Here is an 11224-nt window from a genome sequence, read left to right on the forward strand (position 1 = left end):
TTCTCTATACTTTCTAATTTTTCTTCGCTACTATTTTACACTTAATCGTTCTTGTTATCTAGAGAACAGTGAAGGAGGGTTAATGGATGTTGGACCTTACCCAAATGAAATTAAATTGTTCCACATGTATCTGCCTGAACTTAGAAAAATATTCAAATTTAAAAGGAATTTTGTTTATTAAACTTTTTTAAAAAGTGGCCTTACAAAAAAGGAAAAAAAATACACTGTTTTTGCATATGTTTAAAAGCTAGATTTTTAATAAACAAAAAAAATCAGAAAATTTGTGTTTTTTGCACATCAACGTCTTTTTCATGCAGCTTATACTAATAAAGGCAACAAATTCTTAAACATCCCTTCTGGTGGCGTATGCGGCAAGGTTCACAGCCCCCCTGGAAAATCTCTGTGCATGCAAACTAATCCTTAGATTGCACAACCTTAGTCATAGTCATCGGACGGATGAACGTACAGACACATTAGACCTCTTTTAGGATTAGGTCTTTTGTAGGGTTATTTTTTTTTATAATTTAAGTCTTTTGTAGGAGTAGATCCTTTGTAACTAGGTCTTTTGTAGCATTAGGCCTTTTGTAGGTTAGGTCTTTTGTAATTTAAGTCTTTTGTAGGAGTAGGAATTTTGTAATTAGGTCTTTTGTAATTAGATTTTTTGCAATTAGGTCTTTTATAGCATTATGCCTTGGGTAGGTTTAGGTATTTAGTAATCTAGGTCTTTTTTAATTTGGGAATTTTGTATGAGTAGGTCTTTTGTAATTTAGGACTTTGTAGGAGTAGGTATTTTGTAATTAGGTTTTTGCAATTAGGTCTCTTGAAGCATCAGGCCTTTTGTAGGATCAGGTCTTTTGTAATTTGGGAATTTTGTAATTAGGTCTTTTGTAGCATTATGCCTTCTGTAGGTTAGGTCTTTTGCAATTTAGGACTTTGTAGGAGTAGGTCTTTTGTAGCAACGCCATAAAAATCTGCATTAAAATAAGTTTGGTCTGCATTCCCTCTGACCTAGCAGCAGTATGTACATGATCGTCCAAAATAAGGATTTTAAAGATTTTGTGTTTGGAAAGAGCTTTACAATGGTGAGTCACCAGTTTTTGTTGGAGTACATATCAGGAAACACAAAATTTAGTATAAAAGATACTATATCATTAGTTTAAATCCGGGCATACGTCCTATCGTATAAATAATTTATCTTATCTTTTGTTTTATTTATTACGACACGGCGCGTTTCGAAATTGAGCTTTTATTGACTAAAAATCAAGAACTTAAAATATAAGAAAATGTCCTTAAACAATATTCTGTATTTAAGCAATTTTGCAACAATTTGACCCTATAATTATATACAATTTATTTACACTTATAAATTAATATTCCGGGTTTAAATTCTGGCACTCTACAAGTGTTATAATGTTCGTTTGTCCTACCGCCTTATTTAAGACATTAGCTTTTATGTTATAATACTTGTTTTTATTATTTAAGTACATACTTTTGAAATAAATTGTGTTAATGTTAGGAGAACGGACTACACAGAACATTTGGAAAAGGGATTTATTGTGTTTTATTATCATAAAAACATACTTTAGCAACAGGATGTCTTTATGCGTGTCTGTAAAAATCAAGGTCCCTGGTAAAAATCCCACTAATAAAGGGGGGTTAGAGGTTAATTCTACCATCCACTTTCAATCTTAGTTAAGAAAAAATATTTTTGGGTAGGGGTAGGGATTTTTTTCTAAGGTGGCTTTGCTTGACAGGTACCCTACCCCCAATAAAACTTCCCTAGACCTATAATAAGCTTCGATATAAAGAAGAACCAAGTCGATCCAGTGGTTAGAGAGATATTACAGACGCGCAGAAAGACGGATAGACAATAGACATCGTTCTACTTTATATTATAAATTCTTATATCCTTATAATAAAGTAACAGGATGTATGTCTGTCTGTTTGTTTGTACCGAAGGATCTAGCTAACCGCTAAACCTATATGATTCTCCTTTACAGGTTAGCTATTCACAGGTCCAAGGAAGGTTATAACCTTTTTGAGGGAGAGTATCACCACCCTCCAAAGATAAATCGCCCCATAAAAAAATCACCCCTACTAAATTTTTTTATTTTACTTTTTAATTGTAAGATTTAAAAAAAATGGGTAGTCGAAATCAACCCCTCCCCTCCTCTTGTGGGGGCACACGCAGCCGCTAGTTTTAAGAAAACACAAGCCAAATTTTCTAGACTTATTTTACTGAACAAGTAACTGAAGATTATTATTTACGGGCATTTAGGAATATAGTGAATAACATTCAAGAAAGTTAATTTATCAACCAAACAAGGATGACAACATCCTAAAGTAGCGAAACACACAGAAAATCATAGATAGACAATCGGACAAAGTGAATTGTAGAGCAGTCATCATAATAAAGAAATTATATGTGATTATTTATTAGTATAAAATCACCAAACCTTTCAAAAAAATAAATTTTTTTCTACTGTAGCAAAAAAATAGCAATTTATCTTCAAAAGCCGCCGAGAAAATTAGATTTCCCCTTTAGTCATACGTACAAACAGACAAAGTGAATTATAGGATAGCTTTGCTACTAAAATGCCAATTCAGAAGATTTTCCGACATAAAAAAAAATATTTTATAGAGTAGCATTCAGGGTTCTAAAGAGACAAGACAATGGTCAATAAATTAATGTACATCCCCAATGATGATACACTAAATAATCCATTCCGTAGATTAAAATAAGTGGTTGAAACGTTTGAACATTCAACTTAATAAAACAACCAATTAAAATTACAGTCCCCAAAGATGTTAAGCCAATGAATCAAAAAACTTTAGTAATTAGTGTAATAAACAGCCCATTGTCCCAACTCTCTTTGACAAGGTATTCACTATATAATATTAAAACTAGCTTCTTCCAAAAACGATACAACAACTCGGTTATTTTTGCAGGTAAGATTTTAATAGTTATTTATCGCATCATATCACAGACAGCTTTCCGCGGATATCAAAATTAATGCCCGTCCTTACAAAACTGGTATTATTCTTGTGATTTTTTTAAATATTCGTAGAAAATTGTCTGTAATACGATATTTTCATAATTTTTCAGTATGAGAACCGGTTCTAATCCAGCGGATATTAATTGGTTTTGAATTCATACTGGAATAGTTATTTTTCGGATCGTATTATAAACGGCTTTCCGCGGATATAGACTGTACTGTTATAAGATTAAAGCTAATTTTTTTAGCCCTGAGGTGCCGAAGGCACCGGCTGAAAAAAAATGGTTGGAATATTTTGATTGTTCATTTTTATATTCGTAGAAAACTGGATATAATACGATGCTAGACATGGTTTTTTCGTATAGATGAGAACCGGTTCCTATCCACCGGATTCGAATGAATACGAGAATAGTTATTTCTCGCATCGTATTATAAACGGCTTTCCGCGGATATAGAATGTACAATTATTCGGCACCTCGGGGCTAAAAAAACTGGTTTTAATCTTATGATTGTACATTTTTATATTCGTAGAAAGCTGGATATAATACGATGCTAGACATAGTTTTTTTTGTATGGATGAGAACCGGTTCCTATCCACCGGATTCGAATGAATGCGAGAAAATATGTTATCGATATCATATTGTCTTACCAATTTTAGACTTCCTATCCTCATAATAAAGTAACATGATCTCTGTCTGTTTGTCTGCCTGTGTGTACCGAAGGATCCACTAACTGCTGAACCGATATGGTTTTCCTTTTGTTTAGCTTTCAAGGGTTTCGTGATTTTTTTTATAATTATTTCAGTTGTTAATTTATACAGCTTAGAAAAAGTTAATATTTTACATTTAATATAAAATAATGTTAGAATTATCCTATTGATTGAAACATTCTATTTAGTTGTGAGTGATGATCTACCCTGGGCTAGACGAATGTTTTTTAACAGGAAAATCTAACTATATATACATTAAAATAGCATTAAACTTGCTTTAGTGGTAATATGGGAAGAATAATGACGAAGCTCACACAGGGACGTCCAAGTGGGGGGGGGGGGGTAACCCATAATAACAACACAATCAAGCATTCTATTACTTTAGTAAGATGGGCTAAGAAGGGTTCCAGGACAAACGCAGGAGTCCCAAACGTCGGAGTGGACAAACGCAAGAGTGTGTAGATATTAATTTAATTAAGTATTTCAAGGGTTGGGCATTTAAAAAACCTAAAAGATGGTTTAAAATAGGTTAGGTTAGATTAAATTTTCACTCCTGTGTTTGTCTATTCTGACGTTTGGAACTCCTGCGTTTGTCCTGGGACCCTAAGAAGGAATATAGTTGAATTTTTGTTTATTATAGAAAAGATGTTTTTTTTCTTGGACATGATGCAGTTTTAGCCAAGGAAATTTTCAAAGCAACTTATGGGTCAGCTGAATCTTAGTTTCCGATTTTGTACGTATCACCCTCATCCTATCTCAATATCTACAACTAGCTAAAAAAAGCTTCAAAGTTCCAAAAAATGTATAATGTATAAATCGCTTTTCCAAAACTTCGCCTTTCTCTTTGACTCTTAGTAAAAATAGCTCTTGCAATAGTTTGGTTATCTGTCGCACAACTTCGGAAATTAGGGAACAAATGGGTAATCAATTTTCAGTTGATCAACTTATGTGCTCTCTGGATGGGTTGCTGCCATTTCTACAATAAGTAAAAATACAACCAAGCTAAATTTCTGAAGGCTAGCTCAGAAGTTAGGGTACCCTAAGTAATAGCTAGTCATTCATATGGACGTACGGACATTCTGGTAACGATTATAAAGTTGCTTTGCTTTCTAAATCGTACCTGACTACTACAGGAATCATCATGCAAAATGTGAAATCAAAATGACAATTCTAACATGCCTAAATTAACGAAAAAAAGCTAATTGTTACATACGGACGGGCTACAGAATTTTTAAGTCTAGGTTAGCCTAAAAAGTTAATAGGATTTTGACTACTATATTTTTAAAACTAGCGGTTACGCCCCTAGAGGCCTCTAGTGGCACTTGTTTTTTTTATTTAAAATATCTAATTACAGAAATAAGTGGTTTATGTTTCATTCAAGTATCTTTTTCGAGAGGGGAAATTTTTTGTAGGGGCGATTTCTCCTGAGAGGGTGGTGGTACCCTCCCCCAAAATAGTTATAAACCTTCCCGGGACTTATGAGGAGCTACCCTGTTAAGGAGAACCCGATCGGTTCAGCGGTAAGCGAGATCCTTCGGTACAAACTCACAGACAAACACACAGACATCCTGTTACTTTAGTATAAGGATATAATGGGTCTGTTTTTATCAATTTTATTAACTGATGTATAATTAATTTGAAAAAAATAATGTTCTAGGATTTCGACCACCCCTGGTCCTTTTCAGACGATATTGGTCAAGATCTAGCAATACTAGGCATGTTCATTAAATAAGGGGGTAAGGGGCAAGGGGGAGCTTTTTATTTTTTTGGGGGGGGAAGTAAAATTTTTTAAGGGGGGGGGGGTAATTTGTTTTTTTGGGGGGGGTAAAATTCCCCACCAAAATAAACATTTTTACCCCGGGGGTAAAATTTGATTGGGGAAAGGGAAGGGAATTTACCCCCGGGGTAAAATTTTTGGGGGGTTAATTTAATAATGTAAAAAGGTACCTACCTAATATTGAAATACTTTAGTTTAGTTTAGCCAAATACCCTTATTAAGTCACACTGTTCCTATTTTTGACAAATGTATATAAATGAAATGGTTAAAAATTAGAACAATTTGTCTTAAATAAGCGCATTTAACTAAACGCTAACATACAACTTTACAGATAATATGCGAAAACAAGACCCTCTTTATAGCAGAATAGAAAAATATTCATGTATTAAAGTCATTTTTAATACATGATTAAAAGCAGGTGGTTGAAAACAAAGCAGTGCCAAACCTTCAAAGAAGGTTAAAACATTGCAACTATTGCAAACAACCAACCGTTTCATTGCACGATCCTTGGTGGGCGTTTTAACGTGTTCCTGTCTATTGGGTCCAAGTATTACCTACTAAATTTAATTTATTCTCTCTCTGTTTCTCTTTTTGATTACACGTATAATAAAAACGAGTAAGCTTTAAAGCTTTGCTACTTTAATGAACGTTACCATCCTTGTTTAATGAACTTAAATTTGTTAGCAATGTGTAATCATACCATCATATCCTTTGGAACATTCGGGTTAGCTCAAAATTATGTTTATCATAAAAGTGGCGTGAACAGAGGTCATCAATATGGGATGAAAAAGGATAGGTAGTGCCTCCCCTATTCATTCATACCGCATTCCCATTCTATCAAAATATAGGATGGTGGTAACACGCTTTTTTAAAACCAAAAATTCCCTTACTTTTGGATGAAGCACTTCAATTTAATTCCATTAATTGATTTAATCCCTTTCTATTTAAAAACCAACTAATTTTTAAATTACAAATAGATAAAAATCGAACATTCTATTGATGAGCTATGCGGGGCACCTAAAATCACTAAAAAAATATTGTTTACATATTAATATAACTTTCAGCAATGCCAACTGTGCTAAATTTATTAATTAGTATGTTGTATAAATAGGGATGCAGAGATAAGCAGTTTAACGGGGTTTAGTGATGATTCCGCAAAGTACACTGAGTGTTAGATAGAGCCTAGTATACTCAGATAACACCAGCAATGCCGAAGCTAGTAAAAGTGGATGACTCAGATTATGACGCCCAAAAAAAGTAACCAATGAGAGGCCAGTATACACTGTAATTGACCAATGGTAAAACTTATAGTGGCCTCTCATTGGTTAATTTTTTTACGTCATAATCTGAGTCAGCCACTTTTACTAGCTTCAGCAATGCCGCTTCCACTCTTCTCCTTTCTTGGATGAAGCGCTGAAAAGTGTCATGTGTCATTTATCCGTCTAGTTTTAAGGGGTTTCCTTTCCCACTTCTCCTCTCATCAATCCTTTTTAGACGTATTTCTATGTCGTCACACATAACACTTTCCGGTGTTTCCACCTATTGCACTCATTTCTATTTAGAATAGGAGCTAACTCTGAAATGTAAAAAGGTTATGGGGGGCATTTCTGGCTGGCGGAGATGTTGTTGCACCCAAACAAATTCTAGGCAATGGACAAAATTCTTTAAAGCAAGGATGATAATATCCATAAATTGGATATTTCACTGAATGTGAAATGACATTGAAAGAATTTGATGTAAATCTGTTAAAAAATATCTAAATTGAAAGTTTTAAATAGACATATATTTTTTAAGACAGTAGGTACTACATAGATATTAAAATTTAATATATCTCTCTCTCCAGCCTTTTTTCAGGACAAAATTAAGTGAGTTGTTACTTAATAATATCCTAATAGGGTGAGGCGGGGCATTACCGGTAATTTTTTCGGTTTTTTGAAAAAAAAATGGGGTAAATATTAATATTTTAAAATGGGACCAAGACCATTAGAAAGCTTACGGAAAGGACTATCAGGTCCTAATAGGACGTTATCCTAGGACTTTTAGAAGTTTGTCATAATTGGACTCAAAGAAATTACCGATAAATGCCCCACGGTGGGGCATTGTGGGTAACGTCTTTTCAACCTAAAAAAAATCGATGAAAAACGGCCAAACGGCCAGTCAAACATAAATAATCATAATTAGTATAGGTTATCGGGATTATCCACAAAAATTTTCATAAAGATCGGACTATTCCTTCTATGTCAAAAATCATTTTTTTTAAAAGACGAGAAATTTCGATTTTTTTTTAACAAAAATTTTCTTAAAAAATAAAATTTAATTTTTTTTATATAAAAAAACCTGCTCTATTCACTTTTTGGCCTAATTCTTTAAAAGCCCATATTGAATTTTAGATTTTACCAAAGAAAACCTGAAAATTGATCTTAAAAATCGAATTTTAATTTTTTTTTCGACGTTACCGAAAAATACCCCGCGCGAACTTTGGTCATTTTTGAAAAAAATATTAACTCTACATTTAAGCTCTCAACGGATTTAGAAAGAGTGGGCAATTCTTAGTTCAAAAGGTTTTTACGGATCAGTTCTAGGTCTTACCAATTTTTGTGTAGGTCGATCTTTATACACCTAGGTGAAAAAATTTTTGAAAAAAAAAAATTTCGTCCGACTTTGAGACCCAAGAAGTACCCTTAAAATTCATCTCACAAAAATTTCATTTTATACTTTTTTGTAGGCAATTTAATAAGGAACAAATTTGGTTTTGTGTTTTTTTCTGTCAGTCGATTAGAACATGGAGAAAAATGTCATTTTCTGAAGGTGGGTAAAAAATTACCGGTAATGCCCCTTACCGGTTAATGCCCCGCTTGACCCTATATATAGCAGTGAGGCTTTTTTTGTCTCTAAAATAATATTTTGATAAATACTGAACCGATTTGGATCTCCATTTAAGAGAAGCTTTGCATAGGCACAGGAATAGTTTTAGACTATTTGATTTTTAGGTGTAAGCCTTGGGATGGTTTTAGGCTTTTAAAAGTATTTCCTCTACCCCATCAAATACAGGGCACAGTTGCTAGTAAGTTTTAAAGAGAGATGACAACAGTCATTAAAGCAAAGCTTAATCATTGGACAGTCAGACAAAGCAATATAAACAGGGTGACAACAGGGTTTGGCCGGATATCCGGCCATTTCAATATCCTGCCGGACACCTGATATTAAAACTATCCGGTTACCGGATAACCGGCTGATTTTTAATACCTGATATTCTATAATTTGCGTGATATCGAACGTTGGCCGGATATCCGGCCCAACCCTAGTGACAACTATATTTTTGTCCACTAGATGTAAGAGAAGGACAACAATTAGAGGAAGCTGGACTTATCAACAATCAAAACAAATTTTTTCTTGTATAAGCATAGATAAAATTGATAATTATAAAATGAGTTAAAAATTAAAAATCAAAAATAGATATATTAAATTATACAATTTGAATATTTAAAAGTAACAGTAAATTGGCAGAGAAATTTAAATCTAATAAAGTTTTTTTAAATTCATTTTAGGTTCATTTTTTCAAACATATTAAAGTTGAATATTTTCAAAATATGCAAAATACTGTTTTCTGTACCTTTCATCTTTCTGTAATTTTATCTATTAAATATTTTTTTAACATTTCTGATTAATCTTAATTTATTTTGTGCTTTATAGCAATGTTAACATATCTAAAGTATAGATGTATATACAGATAACTACTTCCCCCCTTTTCTAATGACCTTTTCATCTGCTAGCAAATTCTTTTCTGCTATTTGGCTGTGGTAATATTCCCGAAACCATTGGTTGATATCAATAGTGTTTTACTCTAATACCATGTTATACAAGAAAATGTAAAATTGTAAAATTTAATTTGCTTAATAATTTATTTGTTTATATAAGTTATAATTTGTACTGTAATCATTTATAATCTATGTGATATTTAATTACAGAATGCAAGGTTATTCGATATAAATCTTTGGGTAATGTAAAGAAAGTGTAATTTTTCAGAAAAAGAGCAGAAGTTAATGATTTGATCTCAGTTGGGCTAAGTAAGAGCTAAAATCGATGTTAAGGTGTCTATAGAAGCATATGACATGCTATACAAATAACTTGACACAACCTGGGGTCTATCTTAATCATTTCAAGAACTTTGCATTTTGTAAGACTAAAAGCTCTGAAAGTTTAGCTCTAATTGAACGAAAGTACTTGAAATATTAGAGATAGACCCTAGATTGAGTCAAGTTATTTGTAAATCATTCCAAGACACCATTACATTTATTCTAGATCATACCAAGCCCAACTAAGGTCAAATCTTAATAAGATCTGGATCTTTAAATGTGTAGCCGTTGCCGTCGCCGCTGCCAGAGATACAGCCACTAACCTAATGACAATCTTTAAATCAAATTGGCTATGAGTACGAATAGCCACAACGACAGCTTCTGTTGATATTTTTATTACAAAACCATTGAAATTGAGTTTTTATTAATAATAATGTTATTAGTTTTGCATTAAAATGTATAAATTGGTGTACAGGCACGGGATGAAGAAAAAAAGTAATAAGTATGTTGCCTGACTAACCTTGTAGGGGACAATATAAAAATCAATGTCTTATTGGCAGCACTGGCAGTGGTGACAGCTACGGCTATGAGTACGGCCACGGCTACGGCAACGGCTACACATTTAAAGATCCAGCTAAGTTCATTTCTACCCTTTTTTTGGAAAAACTTTGTCTTCTTACATGATCCAAATCTTTTAATATTTTCAGAATCTCACATGAATGAGTTAAAGAAACTGCTACGGAAAGAACCGATGTGGCTGTATTTCATGATTGGAGTCTCACTACTTCTGGGTCATATATAGAAACTGGTCCTAGGACAAACGAAGGAGTCCCAAACGTCGGAGTGGACTAAACTAACCTATTTTAAACCATATTTTAGGTTTTTAAATGCCTAACCCCTGCGGGGGGCTTATTTGTATATTCCTAACCTAACCTGTGTAGAAATACTTAATTAAATTAATATTTTAACACTCCTGCGTTTGTCCACTTCGACGTTTGGGACTCCTGCGTTTGTCCTGGAAATTTAGATAAGGTGTCCTAAATAAAACCGGCAATTTTTAAATGCGAAGCTTTTTAAAAGTTAGGATAGTTCGACCGTCTGTAAGAGATAGCTTTTTTTATTGATTTAGGCATGTTAGAATTGTCCTATTGATTTCAAACTTTGGATGGTGATTCCAGTAATAGTTAGGTACGATGTAGATAGCGTTGCAACTCTATAATCGTTACCAGAATATACATACGTACATTTTAAACATGTTGATTTTAACTTTTTTAACAACAAATTTGTATGTCATATTTTAATCTGATTGATCTGAATTCCGATTCCTAGGAAAAGAAAGTATAATGTTACAAGCGAAGCATCTCTATAATCAAGTCCTAAAAATGTCCATAAACATTATCCTGTATTTAAACAGTTTTTCAACAAATTTATTTACAATTTTATTTTGACTTTTATTCATTTATATTCTGTTTATTCAGTTCTGACAATCTACAAGTGTTAATGTTTGTTTGTCCAACCTTTTCATAGCTATGCTTTATGAATGTTGTCATATCCTTTTTTTCTTTTTATTTAAAGAGAATATTTCAAACAGTTAAAAAGAAGTTATCTAAGTTTCTAAATATGTGTTTTCTAGTTTTTAGCTTTGGTATAGGAAAGCCCAAAAACG

The sequence above is a fragment of the Acartia tonsa genome, chromosome 14 (assembly GCF_053477335.1).
Source record: "Acartia tonsa isolate MP-2025a chromosome 14, ASM5347733v1, whole genome shotgun sequence".
Taxonomy (NCBI): Eukaryota; Metazoa; Arthropoda; class Copepoda; order Calanoida; family Acartiidae; genus Acartia; species Acartia tonsa.